At 40.0% G+C, this 25131-nt stretch overlaps 1 protein-coding gene across 1 annotated transcript in view; it reads left to right on the top strand.

Annotated features, from left to right (window-relative positions):
* Window positions 1–5901: 5901 nt before the first annotated feature.
* Window positions 5902–25131, top strand: part of emp2 (epithelial membrane protein 2) — a 59960-nt gene continuing 40730 nt past the window's right edge. The window contains exon 1 of the mRNA XM_059979183.1: window positions 5902–6125. The gene's annotated coding sequence lies outside the window, so the exon portion shown is untranslated. The remainder of the gene's footprint in view (window positions 6126–25131) is intronic.

Raw genomic sequence — 25131 nt, 5'->3', positions numbered from 1 at the left:
GGTTTTGGTTGTCATAGCAAAGACTAGGCATGTCTACAACAGATTCAATGAAATATCCTCCAAAATATTGCATGATTCTATAGCAAAGAGATCATATCCTGTCATGATCAGACTGCAGAAGAAAAGGCAAAACAACCCAGAAGAATGAAAATGGAATGAAAAGCATGAGGAATATTATTAAAAGGGAATTCAGGGAGTAATCTTAATTCTGAAGCATTCTTCAAAATTCAATATAGCATTTTAATGAAAGGTTTGAGAGCTGGGGAAAAAACTAAGTCTGAAATAATAGAGAATCAGGTTGTCACATTACATACTTCTCTGCTTTTGGTCAGAACAGTTGTTTGGAAACAGAATCATATTTTTTTACCACCGATATAGGTTGTGAAATTTGTTGTTTTGTGGCAGCAATACAATGAAAGACATAGAACATTACTATAGGATATAACGAAAAATAAATTAACAGTGCAAAAGAGGAATAGTGAGGTAGTGTTCCTGGGTTCATGGACCATTCGGACATCTGACGGCGGAGGGGAAGAAGCTCTTCCTAAAACATTGAGTGTAGTTCCTCACACTCCTGTGCCTCCTCTCTGATGTTCTGGGTGGTGAGGATCCTTCAGGACAGATGTTGCCTCCATGAAGCTTTTGAAGATGCCCTTGATAGTGGGGAGTCTTGTGATGCTGCTGATTGAGTCCACATCCTCTGCAGTTTCTCTCGATCCTGCGCATTGGAGCCTTATTGTATTATCTGATTGCATTTCACCTGGTATCAGAAAATAGCTTGGCCAGAAGAGGTCCTGCAGATGCTGGAAGTCCACAGCACACTCAAAATGCAGGAAGAACTCAGGCAGCATCTATGGAGGGGAATAACAAGTTGAGTTGATATCCTTCATCAGGACCAGAAAGGAAGAGGGTAGAAGCTAGAATTAGAAGTAACCGTGAGGGGAGGGAGTAAGGAAGGAAGGAAGGGGGAGACATTACCAGATATTAGAGAGATCAATGTCCATGCCATCAGGATGTCATCAATTGTTTGGAATTTGATGAAGAGAATGTATTTAATGTTCTTGAATAACTTAAGTTACTTTGAATTATGTAACAGCAGTACTAAGGAATGTAAAGAGGTTAAACAAAAGCTAAGCTTACTTAAGCCCATCACCCCTGCTGGGGCACCCCAACAGCAGCTCACTAGAGTTCTCTGTCCTGGGCCACTTCCTGGATGATAGAAGAATGATCAGCTCTGTGACCTCCATGGACTTGTGGCTTTCACCACATGACTTAGTACGTCCTCTAGGCAAAGATCCTTCCAGTCCCAGGACTGTGTATTTGGAGCTTCTGTTGGTATTTCTGTAGCTCTTGGTATTTACAGGATGAGGTTCCTGGCCCCATGCCCAACCCTCCTCCTTTTGCAGCCAGAACTGGGATCGTCCACAGTGGAGTTTAACAAAAGCTTGGAGCATTCACTTATTGTTGAAACCACCATATTGCTTACCTAGTCTTTTTGAAGCCATGAGAGAGCATCCTGCCAAAGTTGGTGAATAGCGAGAAATTGGAAAGATCAGAAGAGCATAAGGCATAGGAGCAGAGTAAGGCCATTTGGCCCACTGTGTCTGTTCCACCAATCATTTGATCAGGCTGATTTATTTCCCCTCTTAAGCACATTCTCCTCTCTTTGATATCCTTACTAATTAAGAACCTGCCAACCTCCACTTTAAACTTACCCTATAACTTGGCTTCCACAGCAGTGTGTAGCAATGAATTCCACAGATTGATCAGCCTCCAGCTAAAGAAATTCCTGCTCAGCTCTGTTATAAAGGGACGTCTGTTTATTCTGATACGCTACTCTTTGGCCTACCATCTCCCAATATAGGAAACATCCTCTCCACATCCAATCTGTATAGGCTTTTCCTAGAAGGAAAGCTGCAGCAAGACCCAGGTATCCTTTTACGTGAGTCATTGCAAGTAGGTGTTCTGTTGCATTAAAAAGGGAATCAAATCGTATGCTGGAATCATTGTAAGCAGTTTGTCTGCAAGAGAACAGATGTTGCACTGTAATTGGTAACTGGTTTATCATTGTCCCATGTCCTGAGGTACATTGTTTTTCATGTCATCCCTACAGATTCTTTCACCATATCAGTACATTGAGATAGTACAAGGGGAAAACAATAGCAGAATGCAGGAAAAAGTCTTACTGTTTAAGAGCAAGTGTAGTGCAAGCAGACAAAAATGTCACCAGGAGGTTGGAACATTGCCAGACTTGTAAGTAGATTTTAAAGAACATTATTAGTAATTCTTAAAGTCATAGAATTTAGATTTAAAAGAGTAGAACAGTTATAATGGAAGTAATAGAGCTACAGAGAGCACCTTACAAAGAGTTGCCACATTCCGTCCAGCGCCATCTTGTCGAGCTGAAATTGGATCCCGGTGGGACCCTATCAGAAGTACCACGTGCAGTACTGTTCTCCTTGTCTGAGAAAGGATGTTCTTTCCATTGAGGGAATGCAACAATGCTTTACTAGACTGATTCCTGAATGGCAGGAACTTGCATTATGAGGCAACTAGGTCACTGAAATCTGAAGAAATGAGAGGGGACTTCTCTGTTACAAATAAAATTCATGCAATTTCAGGCAGACTAGGAGGAAACCTTTGAGGTTGGGGAGTCCAAAACTAGAGGTCACATAATTGGAATGAGGTTTATATCATTTAGAAATGAGATGAAGAGAAATGTCTTCACTCAATGGGTGGTTAACCTGTGGAATTCTCTGCCAGAGAAGGCAGTGGGCACTAAGTTATTAAATATATCCAGAAAGAGGTAGCTGTATTTCTTAATTTCAAAGGAATCCAAGAGATATAGGAGAAGGTGGGAATCAGGTACCGAAGTGGATAATTGGCCATGAAATGCTGAAATGGGGAAGCAGAGCCAAAGTGTTTTACTCTTGCCCCTGCTTTCTATGTTTCTCTCGTTCTTGAAATTCCTCTTATTTTGCTGGTTATTAACCACCGTGCTTAATGTGGAACAAGGCAATTCACCTCAATGTTCCTGCTATACAAAGCCTCACTCTCACTTATTCAGGTGTTGGCTGTGATGAGTTGAAAAACAGGTTCTTTGCATGGCTAGCATCATCAGTGCACACACAAGATAGCAATGTGGCCTTCTGCACACATGGCAATGAGACCTGTGCAGCATGGGCTATGCCAGATCTCCAGAGACTTGTGAGAATTTGACAGGGTCGTCGAGATTCAACCTTGTGACTTCTCTAAGGAGCCAGTGGAGAGGAGGTTGGATATTCCGTCCCACTCTTGTGGAAAAGTATCTTAACCTTTCTGATCAATAATCCTTTTATAGCACTGCAGCATCGCTATGCATTACAGCAGTAATATCCCAGAATATCTCCCTGAATCACCTTATAGATTCAGGATCAGAATCAGAAACAGGTTTATTGTCACTGACATAAGTTGTGAAATTTGTTGTTTTGAGGCAGCAGTACAGTGCAGGTATAACAAGTTACACTAAGTTACATTAAATAAAGAAATGCATACATACATAGACCAAAAGAGGAATATCCAGGTCTTCGTAGTGACGTACAAGATGATGAGTTATACAGTAGATTTAGTGGATGGCCAGAGACTTTTTCCCAGGAAGAAACGCCTAATACCAGGGGGGCATAATTAGAAGGTGATTGGAGGAAAGTATTGGGGGGATGTCAGAGCTAAGATTTTTTTATATATATACAGAGGGTGGTGGGTGTGTGGAATGCACTGCAATGGGTAATGACAGAGGCAGATACATTAGGGTCATTTAAGATAGGCATTTAAGGTAGGCACATGGATGATAGAAAAATGGAGGGCTTTTCATAAGAGTTAGATTGACCTCAGAATAAGGTTGAAGAGCCTGCACTCAACTGTAATGATTTTGTTCTATGTTCATGGGTTCACAGACCATTCGGAAACTGATGACAAAGAGGATGAAGCTCTTCCTAAAAAAAAGTGAGTGTCTTCAGGCTCCCGTACCTCCTCCCTGATGGTAGTAATGAGGTAATGAGAACCCTTAATGATGGATGATATCTTCTTGAGGCACTGTCTTTGGAAGCTGTCCTCCATGGTGGGGACATGTGCCCATGGTGCATCTTCTACCCATACAATAGTACAATGGACATGACCCTCAAAGTGTTACTACACCTAGTAAAGAAGCAGTAGTAGCTTTGGGGAAACCATTTACAACCTCATCAATCTCTTTAGCTCCAGCAAACAGGAAGGAATGCAAATTTCCCAAATTTGACTGCCCACTAAAATTAGTCTCCATCTTACACTTGCTCCATGATAAAATGCAAGCTCTGATACTAACCAGTGGGTGCATAACAGAAGCATTCTCAGGGCAGACAACAGGTGTCAAGCAGGGCTCCAACATTGCTCTCAAACGTTCTTGCCACAGAGCTGCACCTCACCTCAGCTTTCTGCTGGGACAAACAGTCTGCTAGAGGAACTCAACAGGTCAGCCAGCATGTCTGGGAGGAACGAGTCCAGCATCTGGAGTTTCTTGCGTCTCCAAGCTTCCTGCAAGAGTGGACATCTCCACAAGAACTAATGGGAAACTGGAACTGTTATAACATCCTCAGTATCTTGGAATAAACATGGTTAAATATAAGGGGTAGAAATGGTCATTGGTGTTCAACATGCAGTGGGGCTGTGGTTGCTGTTGGACTTTGCTTCTGAACCAGGATCTATTGAAAACAATTCAACTGAATTTAAAGTTCAAAGTTTAAAGTAAATTTATTATCAAAGTATGCATATGTCATTTTCTTGCAGGCATTCAGTGGAACAGAGAAATGTAATTTTGAATCAATGAAAAACTATATAGACAGACGGAAAAACTGCCAATGTGCAAAAGAAGACAAATTGTGCAAATAATAAATGATTATATAAATAATACTGAGAACGTGAGTTGTGGAGTCCCTGAAAGTGAGTCCTTAGGTTGTGGAATCAGTTCAGAGTTGAGGTGAGTGAAGTTATCCACACCGGTTCAGGAGCCTGATGGTTGAGGGGTAATTACTGTTCCAGAACCTCGTGGTATGGGACTTAAGGTTCTTGTACCTCTGTCCCGATGGCAGTAGCGAGAAGAGTGGATGGTCTGGATGGTGGGGGTCCATGATGATGGATGCTGCTTTCTTTGGCTGTGCTCCTTGCAGATGCGCTTAATGGGGGCCGGGCTTTGCCTGTGATGGACTGGGCTGTGTTCACAACGTCATAATTTCATTAAAAATAGTAGCGAATGATAATGATAGTATTATTTACATGTATCATGGCATTTTATTTAATCTGACTCATTTACTAAGTCATGTAAATCTAGCTCCCTGGATATCTAGATTTCTGCCAATAACAGCTTCTCATTTTCTCCACCCCAGACCCTTTATGCCTCCTTCTTTCCTCTTAGGGCAGAAGTTCCAGATTCCCTTTTCCTATGCAGACATCATCCTAGAAATTAACCACCTCACCACTTATCACCACTCACCACTTGTCCGCAGCCAGGACCCTCGGTCTGGCAGTGGCCCCCTGAATCTATCACTTTCTCTAAGCCACACTCCCTAAAATCTTATATATAGAGTAATGTAACTCGTTTTGAGGGCGCATTAAACAGCTGACATTTCCACACCTTGATATGCAGGTAATTTGGTAGAAACCATTCCAGCTGCCCCTCCACCACCGCTGTCACCAGCCATCTCCATAACTCCCCCTCTCCCCGCCACCTCCCTTAACAACCTTTATGTGGCTTAGAGTAAATCTTTTAGTTTGATATGGCTCCTCTGGAGTGGCTTGGCGGCCTTTGCCGATTTAAATGGAAACTGTTGGGGGGGGGGGTGGGTGCGGTAGAAATATTATTGGTCTCCTTGTCACTTTTTCTTACACGGATTTTTATCTGTCAGGTTGGAGAACGAGCAGAACGATGGTAGTTGGGTGTGACAGGGCCGGTTGGGAAACCCGAAATTTACAATTGAAATCGACTCACCCCGCCCTCTAAACTGACATACAAGGAGACGCCTTGGAAGCCGGGCTCTCAGAGCGCGCCGCGGTACAACCTATTCACACCAATAGCTCCTCGTTCAGAGTCTCTCGCTCCGTTCGCTACATCTTACGTAAGTAACTTGAAACTTTGCAAGTTCAGATAGTATTTAGGAATACTGATGTTAAAAAAGATTTTTTTTCTCTGAGTGAATACTTAAAAAGGATTGATTTTCCCCCTCCTGAGCACGTTTTGTTAGGATCGGAGTGGAGTAGTGGTCTCAGTCAGGAATTGTTTGTGATCTACGATTTTTATATTTAATATGTAGGATTTGTACTTCAGAACAGACTTTTTGACCAAAACTCGTTTTAGTGTTTGCTTCAGCATTTCTCTCACCTGTAGTCTTACAGTTGCTTGCGGACACAACAAGAATTTTTTGAGAAGTTGGGTTGTGCACGTACAGTTTGGAGATTTTCTTTAAGAAATAAGTTTGTTTTAGAAAATGTCTGCAAATATTAGCAATCCCTTTGGAAGGGGAGTTGTGGATATACTGAAATCAGAAGGTGTAGCGGCCCCTGGAGGAGATTGTCCCAGAACCACGCCAGATCACCGCTCCCAAAGGCACTTTTCCACTTTACTACTTGCCTTTACAATTTCTTTACAAGTAACCCGCCTTAAAGGTGAATTCTGACAGGGTCGCTTGTCCAGTTTATTGAAAACGGTGTTTTTTTAAATAGGACTGAGAATGCTATCAGTAGGGAGTTCCCTTTCAAGCAACTGATACTTTTTTCTCTCTAAAAGGGTGTGGTTACTGCCGAACCGTAGATTTACTTTGCTTCTATAAAAAAATAGTGGCTTCTATGATAACAGTTGCTGTTGACATTTAAAACAGAATAAAAGGCGCTCCCAAAGTTTGCATTACAATGGGGATTGGCATCGTGCTGCAAGCCAATGCGGGCTGCCAGCACGGCACTGTTGAATTAAAGTGTTCTCACTGGAACAGACCCACCTCAAACACGAGGCGAAGACCGCGTTGTTGCTTTCTCGCCTCCGGAGACTCGATATTACATTTCGGTCGGACATTTATGAGCCATTTCTTGCAGTCTTCCTCGAAGATGTCCGAGAGTTATCTCCCGCGCGGGAGTATCCCCGGTGTTCCTCCCGCACCGTGGCATTAACACGGCAATCACGGACTTGTCAGTCGGTTGTGGGAGGAGACACCAGGCAAGAGTAAACACTCCATAATTTATTAGATTAAACTCTTTGGCCTATGAGGACCACAAATGTCTTCAGCGAGAAGTATTGCCCGTGGGTGCAGAACAATATATGGCCACTTCAAAGTAGGCGGTGGTTTTATCACGGGGTTTAGCAAACTATTGTATATTCTATAAATTTCATCAGAGAAACCAATCATTCGATTTAACAAGTCTAAAAACTGCTGGCCAGGTTCCAAGCAACACAGTTCCTGACGAAGGGTCTCGGCCCGAAACGTTGATCGCTCGTTTCCACAGATGCTACCCGACCTGCTTAGTTCGTGCAGCGTGTTTTACGTGTTGCTTTGACCCCAGCATCTGCAGTGTACTGTGTCTTTACGGTCAGGTTTCAAAGTAGCCGTTCTCTGTTTCACCTGTCTCCTGTTGTATAATCTCGATTTTAGATAAATTTGTGGGACCGCAGCTGACACACGTCAAGTTCGGAACTTCTGTCTTGGCTCTCCTGACATAATTGGCGTAGGGAAGGGCGGCAATGGCAGGCCCCTGCGTGGGTCCTATCCGTGTACTGTATCACCATTGTCCATGTTGTCATCGAACACCTTCCCCTGCCGCATCTCCCATTCTTCCCCCACCCCAGCCCCTGGTTTCTTTTGAAAGGGCGGGCATTCTCTGATCACAGACCTCCTCATAAGGTGATCTGTCCTTGGATTTTTCCTTCTGTTTCATAGTAGGCGTGAGTTGGTATACCTCAAACGCAAGAGGTTTTGTAGATGCTGGAATCTAGACTAATACACGCAAAATACTGGAGGAACTTAGCAGGTCAGGAAGCGCCTATTGGAGGGGAATAAACAGTCAAAGTTTCCTACCCTTCCTTTCCAGTCTTGATGAAGGGTCTCATTCTGAAACTCCAACAGTTTATTCCTTTCCATAGATGCCTCCTGACCTGCTGTGCTCCTCCAGCATTTTGATTGCTATACCTGGTTCATTGAGGACCACCGCTGGCCTTTCTGGGATCTTTGCCTTATGTGTGACATTATGGGGGGATTGGGTGTTGGAGACTTTAGTCTTTCCTAAGGAATAACCAGAATTCCCTGGGAGTATCTGAGTCACGGTTAAACCTTTGATTATCTCCTGCTACAAGTACAATGGAGATTCATTGATTGAGGGTCTCTGTCCTAGTGCCTGATGCAATGCCAGTTACCTGTTGCAAAGGTTAAGCCTTCTCTTGCACTCCCTTACTAACTTGCTTCAATCTCATCTACTCCAGTGCAGCATCTGTTCATCCAGTCTAAGATGTCGAGGCAGATTTAGAGCATGTAGGTCCCAAATATGTGTTCCACTTTGACAAGGCTGGTTGATCTTCCCTTAGCCTCAGTTCCAGTTTCCTGCCTGATCTCCATAAGCATTGGCACCTGATTGTCCAAAAGTCTTATTTTATTTGACCTGGGATATTTTCAGTGATGTTGGGCAGAGAATTCCAAACATCCACCATCTTCAGGGAAGGAGTTTCTCTTCTGCTAAGAGTGGATAAGCCATTCCATTAAGGCAAGGGTTCCCAACCTGGGTTCTACAGGTCCTTGGCGTAAACGAGGTTGGGAACCCTTACATTAAGGTCAGTTTTCCCTTTTGAAAGCAACCAATCTTTCAGCATCTGTCAAACCACTTGAGAATCCCATCTTTTAATAAGGTCACCACTTTGAAACTTCATTGAGGCTTCACTTGAGGGAAGCTATCGTAACGGTGATAGTGGAAGCCCTGTACAATGGCATGGATTCTATGCTCTGGCATCCATCAGGTCTGAGATTCAATGGAGAGCAGAGCGAGGCAGATGGGATTGTGCGGCACTTTCCATGTCTTCCTACACTGCCGGGTGCAAGACGGACCCTTCACTTGGTTTTGGAGTTCCATTCTATAATATCTCAAAATCTGACGTAAATGTTTGAATACACTTGTTCCCTAAGACCTTATCAGCCTCCATTTTATTGACTTGTCCTCCACAGCGGCCATTGGCAATGAATCGCACAGATTCACCACTCTCAGGCCGATTCACCTTCCCTGGGGAGGGCTGACTCATTGTGGCACACTGTGAAGCTGGTGTCAAACAGGCCAGCATGAGGAGTGTGGCTGCCCACTGCTGATTAGAGGGCTCGGGTGAGCGTGTTGGGAATTGGCAGCACTTGTTTCATGTGTTGATAGACTGCCCAGGTTCTCGGGTCTTCCTCCTTGCCTTCTGTCGGATGCGATGGAAGCTGCAGTCTTCTCCTCTCTTTCTTCTCCCCACCCTAGCAAATTGACAAGCTTAACAGGCTCCAGCTGAGCCACGGTGCGTTTCACTATTGGACTTGTGCCAGGTTCCCAGAACTGTGGTGTACCTGTGTTAATATCTCTCTGTAGAATGCTATAATGATCCCTTTTAGCACTTTTGTTCGTGAGATGAGAACGTATCCTGTTTCGTGTGGAAGTACATCAGCTTCGCTAAGCTGGTTTAGACCGGTCTCTGTAGAGTCACGTGTCTGAGGCAAAGGAAATATGGACAGTTTTTAATCAATCCGTAATGGGTGTGGTAGTTTTCAAAAAGCAATCTCAAAGCAAACTGAATCTAGCTTAACAACTCTTCCTTGGATGCAGTTCATGATCTTTCAAAGTTTGAAAGATTTTACTCACCTAGTGCAAATAATGTATGTATATTTTATTCAGTATTCTTCATGTTGCCCAGTCTTTTCCCTCCCTGCCTCTGTTCATTAGACACTCATCAGCGCATAAGTACTTTCTGCTCTGAATTGGCAGGAGTTAATGGCTTGGAGCAGAGTATGATTCTGTTGTGAAAAATAGGTGGCAAAGAACTAGGTCTGAGCTGGGGCTTTTAAGCATTCATTTCGTCGAACATGAGGAAATCTGCAGATGCTGGAAGTTCAAGTATCAGACACAAAATGCTGGTGGAACACAGCAGGCCAGGCAGCATCTATAGGGAGAGGCACTGTCAATGTTTTGGGCCAAGACCCTTCGTCAGGACATTTAGTTGAACATTTAGGAATGTATTTCATACATCCACTAATATGTAGTTAGTGGAAATCATTGATATTGGATTCCTGGATCAAGCGTTCTAGCTGTGGAAGGCTAGGAAGCGAACACCAGCTCTGTGAGGAAGCAGCTCGTCCAGTGCAAACAGAATTTAGGAAACTTCTCTGCTTAAATTCGGCTGATTGCTGTAGGAAGCCGATTGTGCTACCAGTTTATCCTGTGTCAGCTGTTGCATGATTCCAATGTTTGCATGGAGGGTGGAAATTAGCATTTGAAAGTGGGCAATGAATTTTTTAATATAGTAGTGGTGATGCATTGATAACAGGCAGAAGATTCATTATCTAACTTGCATAAGAAATTTACAATCAGTGGCTAGTTTTAGTGGAGCCCAGTATGGTCTTGTGTTGCTGTAAGCCATCCAGTTCAGGGTTCGACACTGTGTGTGTTCTGAGATGTTCTTCTGCACACTACTGTTGTAATGTGTGGCTATTTGAGTTAGTGATGCCTTCTTGTCAGCCTGAACCATTCTGGCCATTCTCCTTTGACTTCTCTCATTAATCAAAGGCATTTTTGCCCACAGAACTGCTGCTCACTGGATGATTTCTTGCTTTTCACACCATGCTCTGTAAACGCTAGAGACTTCCTGTATGAAAATCCCAGGAGATCAGCAGTTTCTGAGATACTCAAACCACCCCGTCTAGTGCCAACAATCATTCCAAGGCCAAAGTCACTTAGGTGACATTTCTTCCCCATCCTGATGTTTGGTCTTAACAACAACTGAGCCTCATGACTCTGACTGCATGCATTGAGTTGCTGCCAGATGAATGGCTGATTGTATTAGATATTTGCATTACAAGTGTACCTAATAAAGTGGCCAATGAGTGTATTATTGTTCTGGATTTATTATGGTCTGTAGCTAATATTAGAGAAATCTCAGTCATTTGATTGAAAGGCACAAGATTTGCAAAATCTTCAGTCCACATTCATACAGTGCACTTTATCTTCAACTTCTCTTTCTTCAATAATTTGATGAACCAAAGGTATTTTCTCTTCAGCTTCTTAATCCTCCCCTGCCTCTCACCTCCCCTTCATTCCATGTGGCCAATTCACGCTGCCAAAACAATCTTTATGATGTTCTCTCATGCTTCACTCTTTAAAATAACCTATGGAAAAATTGGGAAAGGTGATACTCATTTTTAATATTTTAAGAAAAAAGAATTTGCAGATAGCTAACATAGTAGCTATTTTTTAAAGAAAGCTGACCAAATATTTCATGTTCTAATGGTGGTGGTAAAGGAAATGTAGAATCCTGACATAAAGAGGGAATAGATAAAAAAATAGGAAATAATAATGAAGATAGCATGGATTTCAAAAAGTAAAATCTGTTCTGTCCGATTTAGAGTCTTAGAACCAGAGAACAGTACCAGGCATTTCAGCCCATCTAGTCCATGCCAAACTACTGCTCTGCCTAGTTCAAATTGACCTGCACCCAGTCACCCCCTCCCATCCGTGTCCCTCTCCAAATTTGTCTTAAATGTTGAATTTGAGTCCTTATCACCACTCTGCTGGCAGCTCGTTCCACACTCTCAGCATCCTCTGAGTGAGGAGGCTCCTCCTCATGTTCCCCTTAAACAATTCACCTTTCACCCTGAGCCCACGACCTCTAGGTCTAGTCTCACTCAACCTCAGTGGAAAAACCTGTTTGCACTTACCCCACCTGTACCCCTCATAATTCTGTATACCTCTGTCAAATCTCTCCTTATTCTCCTACACTCTGGAGAATAAAGTCCCGACCTATTCAATCTTTCCCTATAACTCAGAAGTTCAATTCTATTCAAATTTATTGAACTATTTGAGGAGCTAACAGGCAACGAGTCGGTAGGAATGTGTTAAATGTTTTTTTGAGACAATAGATGTTGGAGAGTGTGGACTCAAGTGACAAGTAGCTGAGTGGATTTCCAGCTGGCTTTGGGACCGAGTGGGAGGAAAGGATAGCTTCTCCACAGTAGGAGAAAGTGGCTAGTGGATTCCACCAGAGCTTAGACCCCTGCTGTTTGCCGTTAGGCATCCGTTAGTCTCGTGAGACCATGGACTTGCACCTTGGAAGGTTTCCAGGGCGCAGGCCTGGGCAGGGTTGTATGGGGGACCGGCAGTTGCCCAAGCTGCAAGCCTTCCCCTCTCCACGCCACCGATGTTGTCCAAGGGAAGGGCACTAGGACCCAAGCAGCTTGGCACAGGTGTCATTGCAGAGCAATGTGTTGTTAAGTGCCTTGCTCAAGGACCCAACACGCTGCCTCAGCTGAGGCTCGAACCAGTGACCTTCAGGTCACTAGACCGATGCCTTATCCACTAGGCCACATGCCAACCCAACAACGTTTGCCATTAACACTCTGGAATCAAAGACATAACTTTAAAATTTCAAGTTCAAGTTTATTCTCATTCAACCGTACGCATGTATTCAGCTAAACAAAACAATGTTTCTCAGGAGGATGAGAGGTGACCTGATAGAGGTGTATAAGATGATGAGAGGCATTGATCATGTGGATAGTCAGAGGTTTTTTCCCAGGGCTGAAATGGTTGCCACAGGTTTAAGGTGCTGGGGAGTAGGTACAGAGGAGATGTCAGGGGCAAGTTTTTTACTCAGAGAGTGGTGGAATGGGCTGCCGGCAACCGTGGTGGAGGCGGATACGATAGGGTCTTTAAAGAGACTTTTTGATAGGTACACGGAGCTTAGAAAAATAGAGGGCTATGGGTAAGCCAAGTAATTTCTAAGGTAGGGACATGTTCGGCCAACTTTGTGGGCCAAAGGGCCTTTATTGTGCTGTAGGTTTTCTATGTTTCTATAGAACCTAGATGCAAAACACAGTGGATGTATCACATGCAGCACATAAAATATTAACACAATAATGTTAATAAAGTGTTCCGCAAATGTACAAGTTGACATAAAATGCATATGTAACAGGTTCTGTAGTTAAGTATACAACAACATTGCTGCTACAGGCACTGTCATAAACAATGCGTACTGGGTGTTCAGCAGTCGCACAGCTCGGGGGAAGCAGCTGTTACCCGGCCGAGCAGTCCTTGTTCGAATACTGCCTGATGGTAGGGCGTCAAAGAGACTGTGGGGCGGATGGAAATTAAACCCAAAGGTAGTGCTGACCGACCATGGGGGAGGGGGAGGACAGAGCTGTTGGTGGCCTGTACAGAGTGGCAGTGCAGTGAATTCCAGTAATATTGCGCAGAATAGAGAGGTCCGTTGGTTTTCTTTTGGAGGTGTTAGTTCAGTTGGAGAAAGGAACAATGTAGTCTCAGAGTTAAAATACGTTGATTGCCAAGATGATCAAATATTCATTTTAAAAAGTCAAACCAAAACCCAGGGTTTAGTTCCAGAAGGATAAAGCTGAAAGAGTAATAGTTTTGAATTATGGTTAGATCATACTTGGGGTATTGCATGCAGTTAAGGTCACTATTATTTAGCAGATGGGGAATGCAATGCATTCTGCAAATACTGGAAATCCAGATTATTGCACAGAAAATACTGGAGGAACTCAGCAGGTCAGGCAGCATCTGTGGAGAGGAACAAGGAGCCGATGTTTCAGGCCGAGACTCTTTATCAGGACTGGAAAGGACGGGGAAGAAGCCAGAATAAGAAGTTGGGGAGGTGGGTGGGGAAGGTGTACAAGCTGGAAGGGGACAGGTGAAGCACGTGAGAGTGAAGGTGGAAGAGTGGGGGAAGGATGGATGGTGAGAAGCTGGGAGGTGATTGGTGGTGACACACAAAATGCTAGAGGAACTCAGCAGGCCAAACAGCATCAACGGGCTGAGACCTTCATCAGAAGCTGATAGGTGGAAAAGGTAAGGGGTTGTAGAAGATGGAATCTGATAGGAGAAAAGAGTGGACCAAGGGACAAAGAGAAGGAGGAGGGGAACCAAAGGGAGGTGAGGAGAAGAGAAGAGGTAAGAGGGGAGCTTGAATGGAGAATGGAAAAGGAGAGAAGGTGGAGTGTACTAGAGAGGGTATAGAGAGGATTTTCAAGGATTATTACCAGAAGTGTAAGTATTTCCATATCACTAAATTGGGCCCCTTTTATGTTGAGCCAAGGCAGCCTAAAGACAGATGTTGCAGAGATCACGTAACATAAGAGATTTTGATAGAACGGATGCTGAGAAACTGTTTCCAATTATAGGGACGAGCATAATTGGAGAACAGAAATAGAAAATAGTGATGCACCATCAATAACTCTCGGAGACAGGAGGCAAACAACAGGCTTTTATTAGCTGCAAGAAACGACCACACAACATCCTGGAGACTGAGGGGGGAGCAGTGCCTCCAACTGCCTTTATACAGGGGTCTGTGGGAGGAGCCACAGGAGCAGTCAGCGGGGGGCGTGTCCAGACAGGTATATGTAGTTCACCACAAATAGACATTAACTAACCTAATAGGGAATCTAGAAAACAAACATTGTAACCAAGGTGTGGTGAGACCATGGAAGGCACTGTCAAAGAGGTTGATTGGAGTGAACGGTTATGATACTTCAAAGAAGCAGCTAAACTTGTATATGGGAGAAAGAGGTGGAATGTTATGCTGATAGATTCAGATGGGGAAAGTAAGAGGAAGTGCAAGTGGAGCAAAAATGCCAGCATGGATTGATTGGGCTGAATGGCCTGTTTCTGTGCCAAGTATCTTATGTAACTGTACATTGTTGCCTGTTCCTCAGTAATTCATTCCCTTTAAAGCTGCCCACCCTTGACATTGTGGACTTCTTTGGGAAATGTGGATTCCCATCTGCCAACTTAAAAATAATTCTTGGCTTTCTTTTCGCAGTAGAAGCAAACTGCACTCACTGAGCTGTTAATTGAATCCAAGAGTGGTTATATGACTACAGCTTGTGTTTTCACTTGTGTGTTACTGGTGGTAAAGTGCTTTGGAATGTTCAGAAGAGGTGATGGTGTTTATGTGTACACGTTCTCTGATTTGGGTACATATGATGAAAACTCAGATGGATTGTAAACGACACAGTTGCTTGGAGTAGAACCTCAAATGCCTAGCAACAGTATTTAAAACAAAGCATGCTGCAAACAGCATGCAGGTTGAGCTCCTCCTGTAGCGGGTTCAAGCTAAAGGAAATATGAATGTTTATATAGCACCTTTTCAGAACTAAGAACTTGCAACGCTTTTGAAGTACTACAATGCTACAATGTAAGAATTCTAGACAGCAACCTTCCACAGGACAAACTCTAACAAACAGCAGTGAAGTAAACGAGCAAGTAATCAAATTAATGTTTGCATGGATATTTATGGAAATTTTTAGGAAGGGATGATAGGTAACTGATAAACTATTATAAAAATCATATGGTGCTGTATAAACAAAATTTTTAAGCTGTTTTTTTTTGTTATTTTCCTTTTTTCCTTCAGGTGATATAAACTCTAGTGGTGGTTTTGATTTGCACCTGACTGCCAAAACGACATGTGGGAGTCCAGAGTTGTAGCACAATTTATTGAAAAACCTTTAACCCCCTTCCACAGTAGGTGTTAACCTTTAAGATGCCATTGCAAGTATAGAAACTGATCACACAAACAACTCCACACATCCTGCTGATGAATTTTCATCATTTCAACATGTCCTTCTCTTCCTTTCTCTCTGAGAAATTTCGCAATACCCCACCCCCCCCCGCATTCTTTCCCTATTTCTGCATTTTGCTCTTCTATAAACATGTTCTGAATTCTTCTAGAACAGTTTATTATAAAAAATTAGAATCACGAGGGCTTGATCACATATTAAATACTAAATTATTTTTAGTACTTACTAAAATTTGCTGTAAGAAGAAAGCCAAGAATTTTTTTTATTAACAGATGGGAATCTGCATTTCCCAAGAAGTCCACGATGTCGGGATGGGTGGCTTTAAAGGCAACGAATTACTGAGGAACAGGCAATAGTGCACAGTTACATAAGAGACATGGCACAGTAAAAGCTAAATTATTTTAAAGCATGTATTCTCCTTATGCTTTGCTATTTGAACTTGGCGATATTTGAACCATAAGCACATCCCCACCGGCAATCTGCAAACAGCTGTAGACGATTTAATCACAGTTGAGATGGTACCCCACGAGGCTGAAGTCGACTGCAGAATGGGATGCAACTAGTTCTGGGGGCGTTCGCTGCGGCACAGGGGAGGTGGCACAGTCGCCTCGTGCAAAGTGCAACGCGTTACAGCACTGGTTGTAAGATTGGGGTTTGATTCCCGCCACTTTCTGTAAGGCGTTCGTACATTCTCCTTGTCGGCGTGTGGGTTTCCTCTGGGTGTCCCGGTTTCCTCCCACATTCCGCAGATGTACCATTAGGGTGACTGAGCTGTGGGCGTACTATATTGGCACTGGAAGCATGGCAGCACTTGTGGGCTGCCTAGCACGATCCTCCCTGGTTTGATTGGACACATTTACTGTACGTTTCGATGTACATGTAACAAATAGAGCTACTCTTCTTTCTTTCTTTTTCAATCTTTTTATTGAATTTCATATATTAAAAAAACATAACATAATATTGTATTAAATAGGTTATGAGTACATTAAACTTAAAGTTAAATTAATAACAAGATAATAATATCTTATTAAACTATCGGCAAAAAAAAGATCATATAATAATCAATCTAACCTATATTGATTATACATGAAAGGGATTAAGAATAGTCAACAAAAGAAAAAAATATATATAAAATGCAAGAAAAAATATATATGTAAAAAAAAATAAACCTAAACTAAACATGGGCAATAATAATAGTTTATATGTATATGATAATGTCAAGAACTCTGGAACTTCATACCAGAACAAGAATAAAAAGAGAAAAGGTCTGGAAGCAGCCAAATTAATTCATATGAAAATGTCGAATAAACGGTCCCCAAGTTTCTTCAAATTTAATTGATGAATCGAAAATAGTACTTCTAATTTTTTCTAAACTCAGACAAGAAATAGTTTGAGAGAACCATTGAAATGTGGTAGGAGGATTTACTTCTTTCCAATTTTGTAATATAGACCTTCTGGCCATTAATGTTGCAAAGGCAATCATTCGTCTAATTGAAGGGGAAAATCGACTATCATCCTCATTTGGTATACCAAAAATTGCAGTGATAAAATGAGGTTGTAAATCAATATTCCAAATTGAGGAAATGGTAGCGAATATGTCCTTCCAATAGTTATGTAAGGTAGGACATGACCAAAACATGTGGGTCAATGAAGCCACATCTAAATGACATCTGTCACATTGAGAGTTAACATGAGAGTAAAATCGAGCAAGCTTATTTTTAGACATATGAGCTCTATGTACGACCTTGAATTGTATTAAAGCATGTTTAGCACATATAGAAGAAGAATTAACCATTTGTAAAATGTTTCCCCATTTTTCCGTTGATATATTGTATTGAAGTTCTTTTTCCCATTCCTGTTTAATTTTACTCGATACCTCTGGTTGTATCTTCATAATCATATTATAAATAAGAGCCACCAATCCCTTCTGACAGGGATTTAAAGTAAAAATCATATCTGAAAAATCTATCAAAGTTGAATTAGGAAAGGATGGTAAAACTTTATATAAAAAATTTCTCATTTGTAAATATCTAAAAAAATTAGATTTAGTTAACTTAAATTTGTTGGAAAGTTGGTCAAAAGACATCAAACTACCTTCAAAAAAAAAAGATCACGAAAACATATTATACCTTTCCTTTTCCATATGCTAAAAGCTTGATCTGTTAAAGAAGGTTTAAAAAAAATTAAGTAAGATAGGGCTATCAAGAACAAAGTTTTTCAGAGTAAAAAACTTATGAAATTGAAACCAAATTCATAATGTATGTTTGACAATAGGGTTAGATATCTGTTTATTGAATTTAACTAAATCAGCAGGGAGAGAAGAACCAAGAACAGAGAATAAAGAATATCCTTGTGCATCATTACATTCTAAATTTACCCACTGTGGGCACAATGGTGAGTCTAAATCTAGTTTCCAATATATTAAATTTCGAATATCATTCGCCCAATAATAAAATCTAAAATTAGGCAAAGCTAAACCACCATCCTTTTTAGATTTCTGTAACTGTCTTTTACTTAATCTGGGATTTTTATTTTGCCACACAAATGAGGAAATTTTTGAATCAATGTTATCAAAAAAAGATTTAGGAATAAAAATTGGTAAGGCTTGAAATAAATATAAAAATTTCGGTAAAATCATCATTTTAATAGCATTGATCCGACCAACTAATGATAAGGATAAAGGAGACCATCTAGTAGTATGTTGTTGAATTTGATGAAGCATAGGTAAAAAATTCAATCTGAATAAATCTTTATATTTCTTGGTAATTTTTATACCTAAATAGATAAAGTTATCAGTAACAACTTTAAATGGTATCCTGTCATTCAGTAAAGTTTGCGCATTTAAAGGAAATAATTCACTCTTGTCCAAATTTAGTTTGTAACCAGAGAAACTACCAAATTGAACCAACAAGGATAGAATAGCGGGAATAGACCTATCCGGATCAGAAATATGTAACAACAAGTCATCAGCGTAAAGTGATAACTTGTATAACTTCTCATTACGGGTAATACCAAAAATATTAGGAGATTCACGAATAGCAATGGCTAAAGGTTCTAATGCAATATTAAATAATAAAGGACTTAAGGGACAACCTGTCTCATACCACGAGATAATTGAGAAAAAGAGGATCTGTAATTATTCGTAAGAACAGAAGCAACAGGTTTATAATATATTAATTTAATCCATGATATAAAATTAGGGCTAAAATTAAAATTTTTCAAGGCATTAAATAAGTATGTCCATTCAACTCTATCAAAAGCTTTTTCAGCATCTAATGAAACAACACATTCTGAGATTGTGGGTGGAGAAGTATAAATTATATTAATCAATTTTCTAACATTAAAAAAGGAATATCGGTTCCTAATAAAACCAGTTTGATCTCCTGAAATAATCTGTGATAGTATCTTTTCTAACCTAATAGCTAAAATTTTTGTAAGAATCTTAGAGTCTACATTTAGTAGCGATATAGGGCGATAAGATGCACATAAAGTAGGATCCTTATCTTTTTTAAGAATTAAAGAAATAGTAGCTTCATAAAAAGACTGGGGTAATCTCTTCTTAATGAATGCATCATTAAAGATTTCACATAACCAAGGGGAAACCAAAGAAGAAAAGGTTTTAGAGAATTCTATAATATAGCCATCAGAACCAGGAGCTTTCCCTGAATTCATTGATGATATAGCCTCTCCTACTTCAGCCATAGAAATAGGAGCATCAAACAAACTTCAATCTTCATCTGTCAGTTTGGGAATATACAAATTGTTAAAAAAAATTATCCATCATAGACAGATCGCCATCAAATTCTGATTGATATAAAGATTTATAAAAATCTTGGAAAGCATTATTGATTTCTTTATGATCAGTAGTCAAATTACCGTCTTGTTTACGAATTTTAATAATTTGTCGCTTAGTCGAAATAGCTTTTAATTGGTTAGCTAACAATTTACCAGTTCGGTCACTATGAATATAAAATTGAGCCCTGGTCTTAATTAATTGATTCTCAATTGAAGAAGATAATAATAAGCTATATTCCATTTGAAGCTCAACTCTCTTCTTATAAAGTTCTTTGGTAGGAGTCACGGAGTAAATCTTATCAATTTCTTTAATTTTATCCACTAATAAAGCTATATCTAAATATCTTTGTTTTCTTTTACCAGCGGAATATGAGATAATTTGTCCACGAATAAAGGCCTTAAAAGAATCCCAAAGTATTCCTCTGTCAATTTCTTCGGTATAGTTTGTTGAAAAAAATAAGTCAATTTGCTGTTTTATAAAGATAATAAATTCTGGATCTTGAAGCAAAGTAGCGTTGAGTCTCCAAGATCTAGTGTTAATGGAAGAGTCCGAAATCTTGATAGATAACTTCAAAGGTGCATGATCCGAAATGGCAATAGAATCGTATTTACAATCAGTAACATCTGTTAATAAACGATGATCAATAAGGAAATAATCAATTCTAGAATAACTATGATATACATGTGAAAAAAAGCGAAAATTCTTTATCTTTATCTTTATCAAAAACCGCCATATTTCAGTAATTCCCGAATCGACCATAAAAGAATTAATAAGTAAAGCTGATCTATTTGGAAGAATTCGAATAGGTTTAGATCTATCCATCGAAGGGTTCAAACAACAATTGAAATCTCCACCCATTATCAACATATATTCATTTAGATTAGGAAGGGAAGTAAATAAACGTTTAAAAAATTCAGGGCAGTCAAAGTTTGGAGCATAAATATTAACTAAAGCCACTTTTCGATTAAAAAGCGAACCAATAATCAACAAGAATCTGCCCTGTGGATCAGATATAATTTCATGACGTATAATCGAAATTGATGGGTCTATAAAAATAGACACACCCCTAATTTTAGCGGAACAATTCGAGTGAAATTGTTGACCCTCCCAGAACCTAAAAAAGCGTTGATTGTCCTCCCTCCTAATATGAGTCTCCTGTACAAAGATATTAGCATTTAGTCTATGGAATACTTTAAATATTTTTTTACGTTTAATCGGATGATTTAAACCATTAGTATTCCAAGAAATAAAATTAATAGACTTGTCCATCATGCCAATATTAATTGTATATATCATAAAAGGTTAAAAAGACACATAACCCATAATTCAGGAAGAAGGAATAATGATACAGGAGCAACCGAAGAACATGACACCTCACCAATATTAATAATTTAAAGTCGGCCCATGAACTAAAAGCAAAAAAATAAAAAGCAAAAGCGTGAGAAAAGATCCCTACCCGCTCCCCCAACCCCATGAAAAAAAGCCAAGCGGCAGGCGCACAAACTAATACTAATATTACCCCCATTTTCAAGATGGCGACTCCATGAAAATATAAAAAGAAACTATATAACACCCAGATTAAAGTACAGGGTTGCAAAAAAAAAACCAAATTATATATATATATATATCAAAATGAAAAAAAAAGTAATATAGTAAAGCAAAAGATCGTTAATAAAAAAGGATAAACATTAAAGTTTGAAAAAGTTTAATATACCTTTAAAAAAGGATTCCATATTCAAATACAAGAAAAATGACGTTTCAAAAGCAAAGACTTATGGGAAGAAGAAACGACATTTTGAAAAAACCATATTACAAAATATAAATGTAAGTTCAATCTATTAAAAAAATTTAATAAAAATGTCATCAAAATAGGATTAAAAAAGGATTCAATAGTCACTACAATATAAAAAAAGTCCAAAAAATCCAAAACATTCGTCCCATTTCCGAGTACAAGCAAACAAATAAATGCTTACGGAAAGCAAGGTCTTATGGGAAGAAGTAACGACATCTTAAAAAAAATAAGTCATTATCACAAAATATAAACGTGTATATCCAATACAGAGAAAAGATAAGAAAAAAGACATAATAGAAAAATTAAAAAAGCATCTATAAACCATGATAATAATAAAAAAAAACAGATCTATAGACCAAAGTAAGAAGCTACAACACAGCTTCATAGGTTAAAACCCAAAAGGAAATGGCATCTTCTCTCCAAAAATTCTTCAACATAACACATAGTTCAACTTATACTAGAAGATCGATATTCTTCGACGAATTTCTTCGCTTCTTCCGGAGTATTAAAGAAGTGCTGACTGTCGTCACTCAACGTAACTCTGAGGTTCGATGGATATCTTAAAGCTTGTTTAAATCCAATCGAATGAATTTCTGCCATCACTGGTTTAAAAGCGATTCTCGCCTTCATCACATCAAATGAATAATCTTCAACAATACGAAACTTAAAGTTTCTGTAAGAAATCATACCTTTCTGACGAGCTAATCGGATTAAAAGCTCTTTCTCCCGAGGATAATGGAGGCGTCACCCGTAGCCGAAAATCTCGCAACTCTGTGGGCACGATCGATAATAGGTTTAGCCTGCAAAGCTTCATCACTGAAAACTTCCCATAATAAGTTAGAGAAAAATTCAGTTAAGTCACCGGACTCAACTTTCTCGGGAAGCCCGATGATTCGCAAATTCTGTCTGCGAGATCGGTTTTCAAGATCGGTAATTTTAAACTTATACTGATCAACTGTTGTAGCAGTCGACAGTACCTTCTTCTCCAACATTTCAATTGTACGTATCTTTTCACAAATTAACTTCTCAAGAGTCACGATCTTGTCTTCATGCCGTCAAATATCCGATGCCTGCGATTGAAGCTTGGTATCAAGCGATCTAACAACTCCTTCAAGTTCAGACATTTTCGTGGTAAGTTTATTTTCCAAACTTGCCAGTTTACTTTCCAAATTTGCCGCTTTACTTTCCAATCTACTTTCCAAACTTGCAAGTTTAGTATCCAGAAGATTAGAAATTGCATCGAGAGATAAAGGGTCTTTAGATGATTTCTTAGCTGTAGCCATTTTAAGTTTAGAAAGATTAGATCAAATATTGTTTTTGAAAAAAAAGTAAATCGTAAGTAACAACCCATATGATTAAGTACGAAAAGGTTTGATTAAAGGGTGATTATAGTTGAAAAGATGAAGAGCGCCTAAAAGGCAGATGTCTACATCGCCATCTTGAAACTCCACCGAGCTACTCTTTAATCTTTAAAGTGGTGTGGCAAAGTAGGAGATAAATATTTGTGTAGAGGTGTGCATAACATGGGAGCAGAAGTGGGCTGAATTTTAAGTAGTGCAGTGTACTGTATGTGTTGTGCAGGCGAATCTTTCAGCCTGGTTCATATGGATGAAGATAAACATACTCTTATGATGATATCATTTCATTTGAGCGCAAGGTGAGTTCCTAAATTTAAAATTTAGGATAAGTTGGAGCTACCCTTCCAAAAGAATGATAGCTTTGTTACCGAATTTGAAAGAGAGTAGTATTTTAATGGACATTCAGTAATTGATCAGTGCTGCATGACATACAGTGAAGAGCATGCTGATTAGTTGCATCATAGCCTCGTGTGGAAATAGGAATGCCCAGGAACGGAGAAGTCCATCATAGTTAAAGCCCTCCCAACCATTGAGCACATCTACAAGAAGCACTGCCACAAAAAGCAGCATCCGTAATCAAGGACCCCCATCATCCCGGCAATGCTGCCTATACTACCATTGGGCAGGAAGTACAGGAGCCTCAGGTCCCACATCACCAGGTTCAGGAACAGTTATTCCCCTCAAACCATCAGGGCTCCTGAAACAACATGGATAACTTAACTCACCAAAACTCTGAACTCACCACAACCTACAGACTCATTTTCAAGGAGTCTGAAAATCATGTTGTCCGTATTTTTTTTTTAAATTTTGTTTGCACAATTTGTCTTCTTTTGCACATTGGTTGGTTGTCAGCCTTTGTTTACATATAGCTTTTTCATAAATTTTATTGAATTTATTTATTTCCTGTAAGTGCATGTGAGAAAATGAATCTCAACGTAGCATTTGGTTGCACATATGTACGTTGATAATAAATTTGCTTTGACGTGAAGATAGGTCGAAGTACAATTAATTCTTTCTTTTGCACCTGAACCGATGCCATTAATGTCCTTGAGTTAGCGTAAACAGATTAAACAGATTTAGTAGCTTGTAGGAAAACTATTCATAAAAATCCAGTTTTGGCAGGACTTCATTCAGAAGGATGTCAGCTATAGAAATTCATTCATGGTCAGTTCTGCCAAATACATACATACTCGGTGGCCACCTTATTAGATATCTCCTGTATCTAATAATGTGGCCAATGAGTGCACGTTCATGGTCTTCGGCTGCTATAGCCATCAAATTAAGGGTTGAGAGTCTTCAGAGATGCTCTGCTGCACTTCGCTGTTCTAATGTGTGGTAACTTGAGTTACTGTTGCCTTCCTGTCAGCTTGAACCAGTCTGGTTCATTCTCCTCTGACCACTTGGCTTTTTCACCCGCAGAACTACCGCTCACTGGATGACCATTTTTTTGTAATCTCTAGAGATTGTTGTGTGTGAAGATCCCAGGAGATCAGTCATTTCTGAGATACTCAAACCACCCTGTCTGGCGCCAAGGATCATTTTACGGTCACAGTCACTGAAATCACATTTTTTCCCCTTTCTGATGTTTGGTCTGAGCAACAACTGAACCTCCTGACCATGTCTGCGTCCTTTTATGCATTGAGTTGCTGCCACATGATTGGCTGATTAGATAATTGTACTAACAAGCAGGTATACCCAATAAAGCAACCAATGAGTGTATTTGTGCCAGTGTATAGTACTGTGACCCTGCTGACCATTCCTTTGAAACTAATGATGTAAACTTAAGGGTTATAATGAAGGTATTAAATTGTGGTCAGCCATGCTTTTTTCTGTATATCTGAGTGAAGGTAGAAACATGAATTCATAATTATATGTAACAGCAGATAGGTGAAATGAAATGTGAAGGTGGTCTAACAAGATTTATGAAAGCTTTGGGTTAATCCACAAATTATAATCAAGAGCAGTATTTAGGGGAATTAATACTGTTTAAAATAATTCACTCTCATAATATAATGAAATCCGGACTCCACTTTTCTTTTTCACCCAAGGGATTAATTACTGCCACCTTGGCTGAGAAAGGGAACAGCTTGTGGTTTCCGATGTCTCCCTTGGTATACAATTCCACCAATCTGAATGAGAATAATAATCAATGTCTGTAGGCCCACTTCTTGGAACTGTTGACTGAGCCGTGGACGCCTTTAGGGACAGACCAGACGGCAGGGAAAAGACATGATTTATAACTTGCTTGATAGAGATAGTTTCTAAACTCTTTTGAAGGTTGGTGCTTGCTTTACGCATCTCCTTTGCCGTCTGGCAGAAGCCAATGATTTATTGTCTCACCGAACACATATCACCAAACAGGCCCTTTGGTCACGG

This window comes from Hypanus sabinus, chromosome 9, assembly GCF_030144855.1.
Source record: "Hypanus sabinus isolate sHypSab1 chromosome 9, sHypSab1.hap1, whole genome shotgun sequence".
NCBI lineage: Eukaryota > Metazoa > Chordata > Chondrichthyes > Myliobatiformes > Dasyatidae > Hypanus > Hypanus sabinus.
Note: the sequence above shows the minus strand (reverse complement) of the source record. Positions and strands in the feature narration are given on the sequence as shown.